The sequence below is a fragment of the Symphalangus syndactylus genome, chromosome 6 (assembly GCF_028878055.3).
Source record: "Symphalangus syndactylus isolate Jambi chromosome 6, NHGRI_mSymSyn1-v2.1_pri, whole genome shotgun sequence".
Taxonomy (NCBI): Eukaryota; Metazoa; Chordata; class Mammalia; order Primates; family Hylobatidae; genus Symphalangus; species Symphalangus syndactylus.
In genome coordinates, this window is record NC_072428.2 from 29,301,105 (window position 1) to 29,314,573 (window position 13,469).

The 13,469-nt window shown below is 35.3% G+C and overlaps 1 protein-coding gene across 7 annotated transcripts in view; it reads right to left on the bottom strand.

The window, feature by feature from the left end:
* BBOX1 (gamma-butyrobetaine hydroxylase 1) overlaps positions 1-13,469 on the bottom strand; it is a 483,622-nt gene that overhangs the window by 80,420 nt on the left and 389,733 nt on the right. The gene's annotated exons all lie outside the window — the stretch shown is intronic.

Consider the following 13,469-nt stretch of genomic DNA (forward strand, 5'->3'; position numbering starts at 1 on the left):
CTAAAAGTAAATGGGATATAAGTGCTGAGTCAGGATCCAAATGAAAAGAATTCCTTGTTTTTCTCACAGAAAATTCAGATATTAAGTTTGGAACCAATGACATATGCACTTTAATAATTATGTTTGCATAAAAGCTCTGCAATGTTTAAGGAAGAAAAATGTTCCACAAATTGAAAGTGTAACAATCATCCCTGTCCTATTTTAACTGGTGCCCACTTGGACATGGCTTTTGAAAAAAAAATGTTTTTATGATACTAAATTAGTAAACTTGTTTTTATGAAGAGAAGATTAATGCTTATTATTTAAAGACCACTGTAATTCAGAATATTGCACTGTTTCTGTAATTCAGAATATTGCGCTGTTTCTGTTCTATCATTTGCTTTTTTACCTTTACAATACATTTTCTTAATGAAATATAGAAGTCCTTAGGTTCTGCAAGAAACTTGCTTGGTTTGTTGAGATTTTTTGTTTTAATACATATCAATAGAGTGTGCCTTGTTACTTTATTCTGAATGTTTTTGGAGTACTTGTGTATACCTTCGTATTACTTGGGATTACATGACTTACTTTTTATTAAAAAATCCAGCAAATTTAAGGACATGGACTATTTACAGGAGAGGAAATTTAGTGAAACAGAGACCTCATGGTATTATGCTTGAGCACCTGTGTTGATCCTGATTCCATTAGTGACTATATATTTGACCTTCAGAAACCATGCCAATGCTCTACATTTTACTTTCTTCATATGTTATTTTCTAGTACTCTAAACTTACGTGGATGAAGTAGAACTTACATAGGAAAAGTAGAATTTATATGCGAGAAGTAGAGCTCCTTAACTTCGTCCATGTAATGATCTGCTCATCATTAACAGAAGGTGACATATGACAATGGAAACAAGACTTCATTGCCTTGAGATGAAGAGGAAGTAGGAATGCATGCACACGTGTGCGCGCACGCACACACACACACACACAGAGCTTATAAAATCCCTTCCAGGCACTGCAATAGGCACTGGGGGATTTAGTGACAAGTAAGATAAAATTGCTGCCTGTCCTTCTTGAGATTATGGGAAGACTTTATGCAACATTAAGATAAAATATACTTTACACAACATGAAAGTAAAATACTTCTAGGTGGTTTCACATATGCCTCCTCAACTCATTGGCTTGGATAATTTAGTCAAGTTATGGAGCAGAGTCAATAGGAAAAAGATTGCTTTGTCTCTTTAGCCTCACATACAGAGTTATCCAATAATTGCATGGGTGAAATACAATTAATTGGCTCTCATGCTTATTTCTGCTTTGGAACTACTTTCTTTAAATTTGCATAGTGATAGGAGAACACTATTACTTAAAAATCATCAAAAATTATAGTGTACTTTCAAAACTGGTAATTTAGCTCATAAGCCTGAGTGAGGAGCATTATGGAAGTCCTAACATCAGTTTCTCTGTGGAATGGGTAGGACATTTGAATTTCCTGACAAGACAAAGGATTGGCTGGCAAGTTTTCTCACATACATTGTTTCAAAAGACAAAGATGGCTCCAATGACCCTGGAATAATACAACTAGATCCTTAAATAACACTAAAAAAAAGAAATGTAGTACATTTTAACCTGTGTCAAGGGATGGCAAATATGTTCGGTAAAATGCCAGATGGCGTATCTTTTAGGCTTTGCAGTTTATATACAGTCCCTGCTACCTATTCCTGTTTTTATTTTTTAAAACCCTATAAGAATGTATCAACTCTTCTTAGTTCATGGTGTGCACAAAAACAATATAGGCCACATTTTGCCCCCATGCAGTAGTTTGCTTATTCTTGATCAAGTTATCTAAGTTTATGCTTTCATTACGATGGAATACAATCATGCTTAAATGCAGAAAATGGTTCTCTTTCCCTTGTCATTTATAAAGTTAAACTTATTCAAATATATAATAAGTATCTTCTTTGTGTATGCTGCACTAGAAGGTACAAAGATGACTTTGAAGTTCCAGACAACCAGGAGAAGATAATTATGAAAATAAACAAATATTAAGGCCGACATTGCTGAATGCATATCGGTTTCACCTGATTTTCCTTCCTCACTAGTACAACATTTTCTGACTAGTAAATATTTTGTCAGCTTTCTTTATAGCTAAGATTAGTTATGATATAATTATGCCCAATGAAATATATTTGGAAGTTGCTGTGTGGGGAAATTTTTAAAAAGGTGATAAGACTTGGCTGCCATATGCTGTTTTCCCTATTTTTTCCCACTTCCTTTCTGGAATATGAATGTAGTATTGGGGGTGAAGCAGTAATTTTGCAACCATGAGGCAAGAAGCAGAAGTATAAAATCTAAAAGGAGTCAGAGTTCCCCAGGGTTCTGTGAAAACACTTTACCAGCAATAGATGGTCATGTCTGGACCTCTTTTTTATCTGATAAAAACTAAATTCTTTGCTTATTTAAACCTTTATTTGCTAGCTCATCTGGGTACAGGTAAGTTGGATTTAAGAAAGATTTGTGAAAGGTCATTCCACATTTAGGGTGCAGGCTGAGCCAACAACAGATATGAAAGTACAGTGTTTGAGCAGTAGAAAACATGTTGTTTGGCTGGAACAGAAGGCTATGAGGGGAAATAGTGGTTGAGAGAGATTAAAAGTCATGTTGATACCAGATCATGAAGCACCATGCATAGCAAGATAAGGAGTTTGGGTTTCATTCTGTTATGAATGGGACTTTTTAAATATTTTTTTCAGGTAGCAGATTTGACAATGAAGGTGATGACAGTGTGTATGGTATATTGAAAGAAGGTTAAAGGGCTAGAATCAGATACATTGTATGGAGCGGTTGTAAAAATTTAGTCTAGAAGAAATGAGAACTGTGGGAGTAAAAAAGCATATATGGGAGGATACATGTAAGCGATGTTCCAAAGATATACTTTGAATTGCCTGCAGTTTATGTTCTCACAAAAAGTTTTATTATTCTCTTTGCTTTTGTATGAAATATCATTTTATGAAAGATAATGACTTTGTCATCAAATCAGTACCAGGGGAAAAACTGAAAAACTCCTGTGAATTTTCAGTTTTCACAAATATGTGAAAATTAAACAACAAACTCCTGAACAACCAATGGGTCAAGGAAAAAAATCAAAAGAGAAATTAATATCTTGAGACAAATAAAAATGGCACACATCATAACAAACTTTTGAGATGCAGTAAAAGTAGTTTGAAGAAGGAAGTTAATGGTGATAAATGCCTTCATAAAAATACAAAAAGATCTTAAATAAACAATCTAGCTTTACACTTCAAGGAACTAGAAAAAAGAAGAACACACTAATCCGTAAGTTATCAGAAGGAAGGAAACAATAAATATTAGAGCAGAAATAAATGAAATAGAGACAAGAAAAAAATTAAACTAAAACTTTTTTGAAAGGTAGAATTGACAAACCATTAGCTAACCTGAGAAACAAAGAGAGAAGACTCAAAATCAGAAATGAAAGAGGAGACATTACAGCTGATACCACAGAAATACAAAAGCTCATAAGAGACTACTATGAACAGTTATATGCCAATAATTGAATAATCTAGAAGAAATGAATTCATTCCTAGAAATGTACAACCTACCAGGACTGAATCATGAATAGAAAATCTGAACAGAACAATAAGTATGAAGATTAAGTCGATAATCAAAAACCTTCCAGCCATGGAAACTCCAGGACCTGATGGCTTCACCATTGAATTCCACCAAACATTAAAGAAGAATTAACACAAATTCTACTCAAACTTTCCCCAAAAATTGACAGAGAAGGAATACTTCCAAACTCATTTTATGAGGCCAGCACTACCCTTCAACCAAAGGCAGACTAGAATACTGAAAGAATAGAATATTACAGACCAATATTCCTGGTGAACATAGATGCAAAATCTTAAATAAAATACTAGCAAAATGAATTCAATAGCACATTAAAAGGATCATACACTATGATCAAGTGGGATTTATCTCTAGGATGCAAAGATGGTTTGACACACACAAATCAGTAAATATGACACAACACATTAGCAGAATTCAGGATAAAAATAAGGTGGTCATTTCAATAGATGCAGAAGCAGCATTGAAAAAATTCAACATCCTTTTATGATAATAATTATCAACAATGTATAGAAGGAATGTATCTCAACATAATAAATGCCATTTGTGCCAAGCCCACAGCTAACATCATATTCACTGATGAAAAGTTGAAAGCTTTTCCTCTAAGTTTGGGAACAAGACAAGAATGCCCACTCTAACCACTTCTAATAACATAGTACTGGAAGTCCTAGCCAGAACAATTAGGCAAGAAGATGAAATGAAAGGCATCCAAATCTGAAAGGAAGACATAAAATTGTCCTTGTTTTCTGATGACATGATCTTATACACAGAAAACCCTAAAGACTGCAGAAAAAACTTTTAGAACTAATAAATATAGTAAAGTTGCAGAATACAAAATCGACATACAAATATTTGTAGCGTTTATGTACAATAACTAACATTCCGAAAAAGGTATCAATAAAACAATTCAATTTCCAGGATCACTAAAAATACTTAGAATTACATTTAACCAAGGAGTAAAAGATCTATACACTGAAAACTATAAGACGATGACAAAAAAAATTAAATGAGATGCAAATAAATGGAACAATACTCTGTGTTCTTGGATTTGAATGATTAATATTGGTAAAATATCCATACTACCAAAGTCATCTACAGATTCAGTGCAATTACTATCAAAACTCCAATGACACTTATCAAATAAATTTTAAAAAGCACTCCAAAATATATATGGAACCACAAAAAATCTGAGTGGCCAAAGCAGTCTTGAGAAGGAAAAATAGAGTTGGAACTATCACATTATCGGATCCCAAAATATCCTACAAAACTATAATAATCAAAACAGCATGGTATTGGAATAAAAATACATATAAGTCAATAGAAAGTAATAGCCTAAAAATGAATTTGTGCATTTAAGGTCAATTAATCTTTGGCAAAGATCCCAAGAACACTAAAAGGGGAAAAGAAAGTCTCTTCAACAAATGGTGGAGTGTTACTAAATATCCAGATGAAGAAGTAGAAAATTGGACCCCCATCTCACATCATACATAAAAATCAACTCAAAATTGATTACAGACTTAAACATAAAATCTGAAACTTTAAAACTACTAGAAGAAAACATATGGGAAAACTCTGTGACATTTGCCTGGGCATGGATTTTTTTTGATATGAACCCAAATGAACAGGCAACAAAAGCAAAAATAAACAAATGAGATGGTATTGAATTAAATCCCTGCACAGCAAAGGAAATAATAGAGTAAGGAGACAGCCTAAAAAATGAGAGAAAATATTTGTAAACCATATATCTGAGGGCCATCTATGTTTTTACTTATTTTAATCAAGTAAGTGAAGCAATCATCCTATATCATCCTATATGCTGAAGTCACTTTCAAGTGGAGCCATGCTGACTCTTCTGTAAGCCACAGCAGGGCCCGTACATCTGATAAGGGGTTAATCGCCAAAATATATGAGGAATTCAAACAACTCAATAGAAAGAAAACAAACTACTCAATTAAAAAATGGGCAGCTGGGTGCAGTGGTACATGCCTGTAATCCCAGCTATTCGAGGGGCTGAGGTAGGAGGATTGCTTGAACTCAGGAGTTTGAGGCCAACCTGGCCAACATAGAAAGACCCTACCTCTAAAACAATAAAAATTTAAAAAATTTAAAAATAGGCAAGGAAATGGAATAGACATTTCTCTAAAGAAGACATATAAATGGCCAGCATTTATATGCATTTTATGATATAAAAACGCTATCAATTATCATCAGGTAAATACAAACCAAAACTACCTCATGAGATATCATCTCACACCTGTTAGAATGACTGTTGTCAAAAAGACAAAAGATAAGTCTTGGTGAGAATATGGAGAAAAGAAAACGCTTGTACACCGTTAGTGGGAATGTAAATTATTTTAGCCATTATAGAAAACGGTACGGAGGTTCCCCTCCAAATAACATATAGAACTACCATTCCAGCAGTATCATTACTGGCCATAAAGGCAAAGGAAATGAAATCAGTATGTCAATGAGATATTTGCATTCTCATGTTCATAGCAGCATTATTCAGAACAGCCAAAATATGGAATCAACTAATTGTCCATTGATAGATGAGTGGATTAAAAATGTGGTATATATCTAAACCCATATCGATCTATCTATCTATCTATCTATCTATCTATCTATCTATCTATCTACACACACACACATACACACACCCCTGAATATTATTCAGCCTTAAAAAAGAAGGGAAATTCTCTCATTTTTGATAACACAGATCAACCTGAAAGGCATTATGCCTAGTGAAATAAGTCACGCACAGAAAGACAAGTGCAATATGATCTCACTTACACATGGAATCTAAAAATGCCAAACTCACAGAAGTCATGAGTAGAACAGTGGGTGCCAGGGCCTGGGAGGTGGGAGAAATGGGGATATGTTGGTCAAAGCACACTACTTATTCAGGATAAATAAATTCTGGAGATCCAATGTACAACATAGTGACTACAGTTAATAATACTGTCTTGTGTATTCAAAATTTGCTGAAAGAGCAGATCTCAAGTGTTCTCGCCCCCCCGCAACATACAATGATAACTATGTAAAGTTATGGATATATTAATTAGTTTGATTGTGGTAATTATTTCACAATGGATACATAAGCATCACATTGACCATTATGTTTACAATTTTTATTTGTCAATTTACCTCAATAAAACAGGAAAAATAACAACATAAAGTGAAAAAAGATTATTAGTTTTAATTGTATGGACAGTAAGATTACAATAATAGTAATAGTAGTAGAAGTAGCAGTAGTAGTAAAAGTAATAATAGTTTATATTTATTGAATGCTTTCTTTATGCCACTCACTGTTTGAAGTTCTTTATATATAATAACTCATTGAATCCTCATTTCAAGCCAAAGAAAAAATCTACTGTAATTACCCCATAAAACAGAAGTAGAAAGAGGCTAGGAAATACTAGCATACAGAAGATTTATCTTAAGTTCTTGTAGGAATAAGACCTTTTAAAAATTATTCTTATTTATTTTTATGAAGTTCTTTGTGTGCTGATATATATATTAAACTCAACACATTTTAAAAAGTACATTTGAGTGTTTGAAAATTTTTTGGCTCAAAGTATTTTTATATAACTTGAAATGTGAAACACTAATACTTAATGAATCCTCAGTCCAGGGGTGCATGTTCTACCATGAGGAACTTGGTTCCTCTGCTTAAAGATGGTGTTGTGCCCATGTCACACCAACTATTGAAGTGATCACTCCTATAGACATCTGTGCCAAGAAACATTAATCACATTTCAGACTGCTGTTTTGAGCTTTCCATCTGTTTTTTTTCTTTTTCTTCTTCTACTTAGGTTTGAATGAGAGAGGAAGAAGCACATTTCCAATCATTGGGGGAAACTGAGACCATTCTCTCCAACCCATTTTGCCAAATGGATGTCCTGCGGAAGGTGTTCCAAGAGAGGTGATGTCAGGATAGTGTCTGATTGGAGGGTGCCCAAGTCACATGGGAGAATGTGGAAGAACTGGAAAGACTTGGGTGTTGCTGATGTTAAACTAATTAGTTATCTCTGTAGAAACTTGATGGGTCATTCCTTCTCTTCACAATCCCTTTCTTAAATTTATGATAAATGTGAAAGGTAATCAAAACAAAAGCAGGGCAAAATGGGAAAATAAGTTCCCACTTTAACTTTTTCTGGATTATCTAAAGGTCTACTGGGGCAAATGTGATGAAAATAAAAAAAAAAAAAAACATCGCGGATCATCAGTGTTTAAAAGCAAATGCTTTCTGAAAATTATAGCTTGTATGTTAACATGATTTGTTGGATTTGTTTTTGTAATTTAACCAACTTGACTTGTTCGAATTGAGCTCAGTTGAAGCACCATGGCAATTTAGTTAGATGATAAGCTACTGTGTTTCTCTGAAGAAAAGAAAAATGTAGATGCTCCTAGCTATATAGGATGAATTTTTATCAGTGGGATTTCTTTGACAAATTAAAGAACACCTATAAAACAAAAATTCTTATTTTGCACTTATTTTTCTTCTTACAATTATAATTTAGTTTATGAAATATCAGATTGGTTTTGGTGGGAAGCAGTAGTTTCACCTGTTCTGAAAAACAGCCCTTGGATTTTTGGCGTATTCTTATCTGTTGGGATAGGTTTCTTTTACTTCATATTAATACATGTGTGTAGTGTGTGTGTATGTGTGTGTGTGGTGTTTCCCTCCTAATTTATTCACCTACCATATTTTTTCTCTTCAGAGTAATAGAAGTTTGTCTGGGACTTCTGTTGGGCACAACTAAATTGCTTGTTTTTGAAATTACTCTACTTCAGTGATGGGTGTGGGTTTTCTCCTTCTTTTTTCTTTTTCTTAATATTACAAATTCAAATTTGTCTCTTGATTCTTCAACACTCTTTGGAAAATCAAGAAAGTAGCTGTGAAATTTATTTTATGCACTGATCTTGGAAATAAAAGTAACTTAGAGCTAGAACTTTTAGAGCCAGAAAGAAACAGCGTGTGCTATTATTGGGTCACAGGGCCCTCATCAGACATGCAGGGAAAATGGAAGCTCAGAAATGTTGGGTGTGATTTGTCCAAGCTCACACTGCTGGTTAGTGAGAGAGGTTGCCCCAAACCTGGATTTGCCAGCCAAGTTTATATGTATTAAGTGATACTTTTCAAGTTCTCATAAAAGAAATTGCAAAAGTTCTTCAAACATTAATTACAACTAATTTCAATCATAGGCTTTGGAGGGAATTCACAGGAAGCAGATGCAGAAACTTTATAGTTATTATACATAAAATTAAAATTAAAATTGTAGTAGATTAATATGTACCTGAGAAGGCTGATTTATCTACTAAATTACTTATCCCTCAGAATAAAAGGCTGTTATTTCTTGAGTGTTTTTAGTAAATGGAAAACAAGACCAGCATAGACCTATGTTAGCAAACATCAGTATCTGTTAATTTTCATCTTCTCTTCCTCAAGGTAAGCTATCAAATCTGCTATAATATAGCAGGATGCACTAATATGTTTGACTTCCTCCCTCTAGGTGGTAGGATAAAAAAATGATTAGAATAAAAGAAACATGCAAATTGTACAGATATATATGTGCAAGGTGTGTGTCAAACCATTTATGCAGCAATTATGTTCTAACCACTCAGCTGATACCTTAATCCCCTAGAAAACCCTCTAAGACCAGTGCTATCACCTCCATCATACAGACGACCTTAAGCCTGGAGAAGGAAAGTAACTGATGTGAATGCAAAGGAAATAGAAATTTTGACATGCTATTCCATCATGGAAAATTTATGGCTGAATAATTTTCTAAGTAATGTTTTCAATTTACAAAAAAATTTACTATTAAAATTAGTAACAAGGATATCCAGGACTTGAACTCAGCTCTGGACCACCAAGTGGACCTAATAGACATCTACAGAACTCTCCACCACAAATCAACAGACTATATATACATTCTTCTCAGCACCACATCGCACTTAGTCTAAAATCGACCACATATTGGAAGTAAAACACTCTTCAGCAAATGCAAAAGAATAGAAATCATAACAAACAGTTTCTCAGACCACAATGCAATCAAATTAGAACTCAGGATTAAGAAACTCCCTCAAAACTGCTCAACTACATGGAAACTGAATATACTCCTGAATGACTACTGGGTAAATAACGAAATAAGGCAGAAATAAAGATGTTCTTTGAAACCAATGAGAACAAAGATACAACGTACCAGAATCTCTGTGACACATTTAAAGCAGTGTGTAGAGGGAAATTTATAGCGCTAAATGCCCACAAGAGAAAGCAGGAAAGATCTAAATTCGACATCCTAACATCACAATTAAAGGAACTACAGAAGCAAGAGGAAACACATTCAAAAGCTAGCAGAAGGCAAGAAATAACTAAGATCAGAGCAGAACTGAAGGAGATAGAGACACGAAAAACCCTTCAAAAAGTCAATGAATCCAGGAGTCAGTTTTTTGAAAAAATCAACAAAATAGATAGACCGCTAGCCAGACTAATAAAGAAGAAAAGAGAGAAGAATCAAATAGACACAATAAAAAATGATAAAGGGGATATCACCACCAATTGCACAGAAATACAAACTACCATCAGAAAATACTGTAAACACCTCTACACAAATAAACTAGAAAATCTAGAAGAAATGGTAAGTTCCTGGACATATACACCATACCGAGTCTAAACCAGGAAGAAGTCAAATCCCTGAACAGACCAATAACACGTTCTGAAATTGAGGCAGCAATTAACAGCCTACAAACCAAAGAAAGTCCAGGACCAGACGGATTCACAGTCTAATTCTACCAGAGGTACAAAGAGGAGCTGGTACCATTCCTTCTAAAACTATTCCAAACAATAGAAAAAGAGGGAATCCTCCCTAACTCATTTTATGAGGCCAGCATCATCCTAACACCAAAACCAGGCAAATAAACAACAAAAAAAGAAAATTTCAGGCCAATATCCCTGATGAACTTTGGTGCAAAAATTTTCAATAAAATACTGGCAAACCAAATCCAGCAGCACATCAAAAAGCTTATTCAAAATGATCAAGTCGGCTTCATCTGGGGACGCAAGGCTGGTTCAACATATGCAAATCAATGAATGTAATCCATCACATAAACAGAATCAATGACCAAAACCCCATAATTATCTCAATAGATGCAGAAAAGGCCTCCAACAAAATTCAACAGCTCTTCATGCTAAAAACTCTCAATAAACTAGATATTGAAGGAATATATCTCAAAATAATAAGAGCTACTTATGACAAACCCACAGCCAATATCATACTGAATGGGCAAAAACTAGAAGCATTCCCTTTGAAAACTGGCACAAGACTAGGATGCCTTCTGACACCACTACTATTCAACATAGTATTGGAAGTTCTGGCCAGGGCAATCAGTCAAGAGAAAGAAAGAAAGGGTATTCAATTAGGAAAAGAGGAAGTCAAATTGTCTCTGTTTGCAGATGACATGATTGTACATTTAGAAAACCCCATCATCTCAGCCCAAAATCTCCTTAAGCTAATAAACAACTTCAGCAAAGTCTCGGGATACAAAATCAATGTGCAAAAATCACAAGTATTCCTATATACAAATAACAGACAAACAGAGACCCAAATCATGAGTGAACTCCCATTCACAATTGCTACAAAAAGAATGAAATATCTAGGACTCCAACTTAGAAGGGATGTGAAGGACATTTTCAAGGAGAACTACAAACCACTGCTCAAGGAAATAAGAGAGGACACAAACAATGCAAAAACATTCCATGCTCATAGATAGGAAGAATCAATATCGTGAAAATGGCCATACTGCCCAAAGTAATTTATAGATTCAATGCTATCCCCATCAAGCTATCACTGACTTTCTTCACAGAATTGGAAAAAACTACTTTAAAGTTCACATGGAACCAAAAATAGCCCACATAGCCAAGACAATCCTAAGCAAAAAGACAAAGCTGGAGGCATCATGCTGCCTGACTTCAGACTATACTGCAAGGCTACAGTAACCAAAACAGCATGATACTGGTACAAAAACAGATAGATAGACCAATGGAACAGAACAGAGGCCTCAGAAATAACGCCATACATCTACAACCATCTGATCTTTGACAAATCTGACAAAAGCAAGCAACGGGGAAAGGATTTCCTATTTAATAAATGGTGTTGGGAAAACAGGTTAGCCATATATAGAAAGCTGAAACTGGATCCATTTCTTACACCTTATCCAAAAATTAACTAAAGATGGATTAAAGACTTAAATGTAAGACCTAAAACCATAAAAACCCTAGAAGAAAACCTAGGCAATACCATTCAGGACATAGGCATGGGCAAAGACTTCATGACTAAAACACCAAAAGCAAGGGCAACAAAAGCTCAAATTGACAAATGAGATCTAATTAAACTAAAGAGCTTCTGCACAGCAGAACTATCATCAGAGTGAATGGGCAACCTACAGAATGGGAGAAAATTTTTGCAATCTATCCATCTGACAAAGGGCTAATATCCAGAATCTAACAAGAACTTCAACAAATTTACAAGAAAAAAAAACAAACCATCCTATCAAAAAGTGAGCAAAGGATATGAACAGAAACTTCTCAAAAGAAGACATTTATGCAGCCAAAAAACATACGAAAAAAAAGCTCATCATCACTGGTCATTAGAGAAATGCAAATCAAAACCACAATGAGATATCATCTCATGCCAGTTAGAATGGCGATCATTAAAAAGTCAGGAAACAACAGATGCTAGAGAGGATGTGGAGAGATAGGAACACTTTTACACTGTTGGTGGGATTGTAAATTAGTTCAAACATTGTGGAAGACAGTGTGGTGATTCCTCAAAGATCTAGAACCAGAAATACCATTTGACCCAGCAATCCCATTACTGGGTATATACCCAAAGGATTATAAATCATTCTACTATAAAAACACGTGCACATGTGTGTTTATTCCGGCACTGTTCATGATAGCAAAGACTTGGAACCAACCCAAATGCTCATCAATGATAGACTGGATAAAGAAAATGTGGCACATATGCACCATGGAATACTATGCAGCCATAAAAAAGGATGAATTCATGTCCTTTGCAGGGACATGGATGAAGCTGGAAACCATCATTCTCAGCAAATTATCACAAGAACAGAAGACCAAATACCGCATGTTCTCACTCATAAGTGGGACTTGAACAATGAGAACACATGGACACAGGGAGCGGAATATCACACACTAGGGCCTGTCAGGGGGTAGGGGCTAGGGGAGGGAGAGCATTAGAAGAAATACTAGGGCAATCAGTCAAGAGAAAGAAAGAAAGGGTATTCAACGTAGATGACGGGTTGATGGGTGCAGCAAACCACCATGGCACGTGTATACCTGCACATTCCGCACATGTACCCCAAACCTGCACATTCTGCACATGTACCCCAAACCTGCACATGCTGCACATGTACCCCAAACCTGCACATTCTGCATATGTACCCCAGCACTTAAAGTATAACTTAAAAAAAAATTAGGGCCAGGCGCAGTGGCTCACGCCTGTAATCCCGACACTTTGGGAGGCTGAGGCGGGTGGATCACGAGGTCAGGAGATCGAGACCACCCTAGATAACACGGTGAAACCCCGTCTCTACTAAAAATACAAAAAATTAGCCAAGCGTGATGGCAGGCGCCTGTAGTCGCAGCTACTCCAGTGGCTGAGGCAGGAGAATGGCGTGAACCTGGGAGGCGGAGCTTGCAGTGAGCCGAGATCTCACCACTGCACTCCACCCTGGGCGACAAAGCCAGACTCCATCTCAAAAAAAAGAAAAAAAATATTAGTAGCTACATCTTAAGATTGTTGTGTGTTGGGGGAT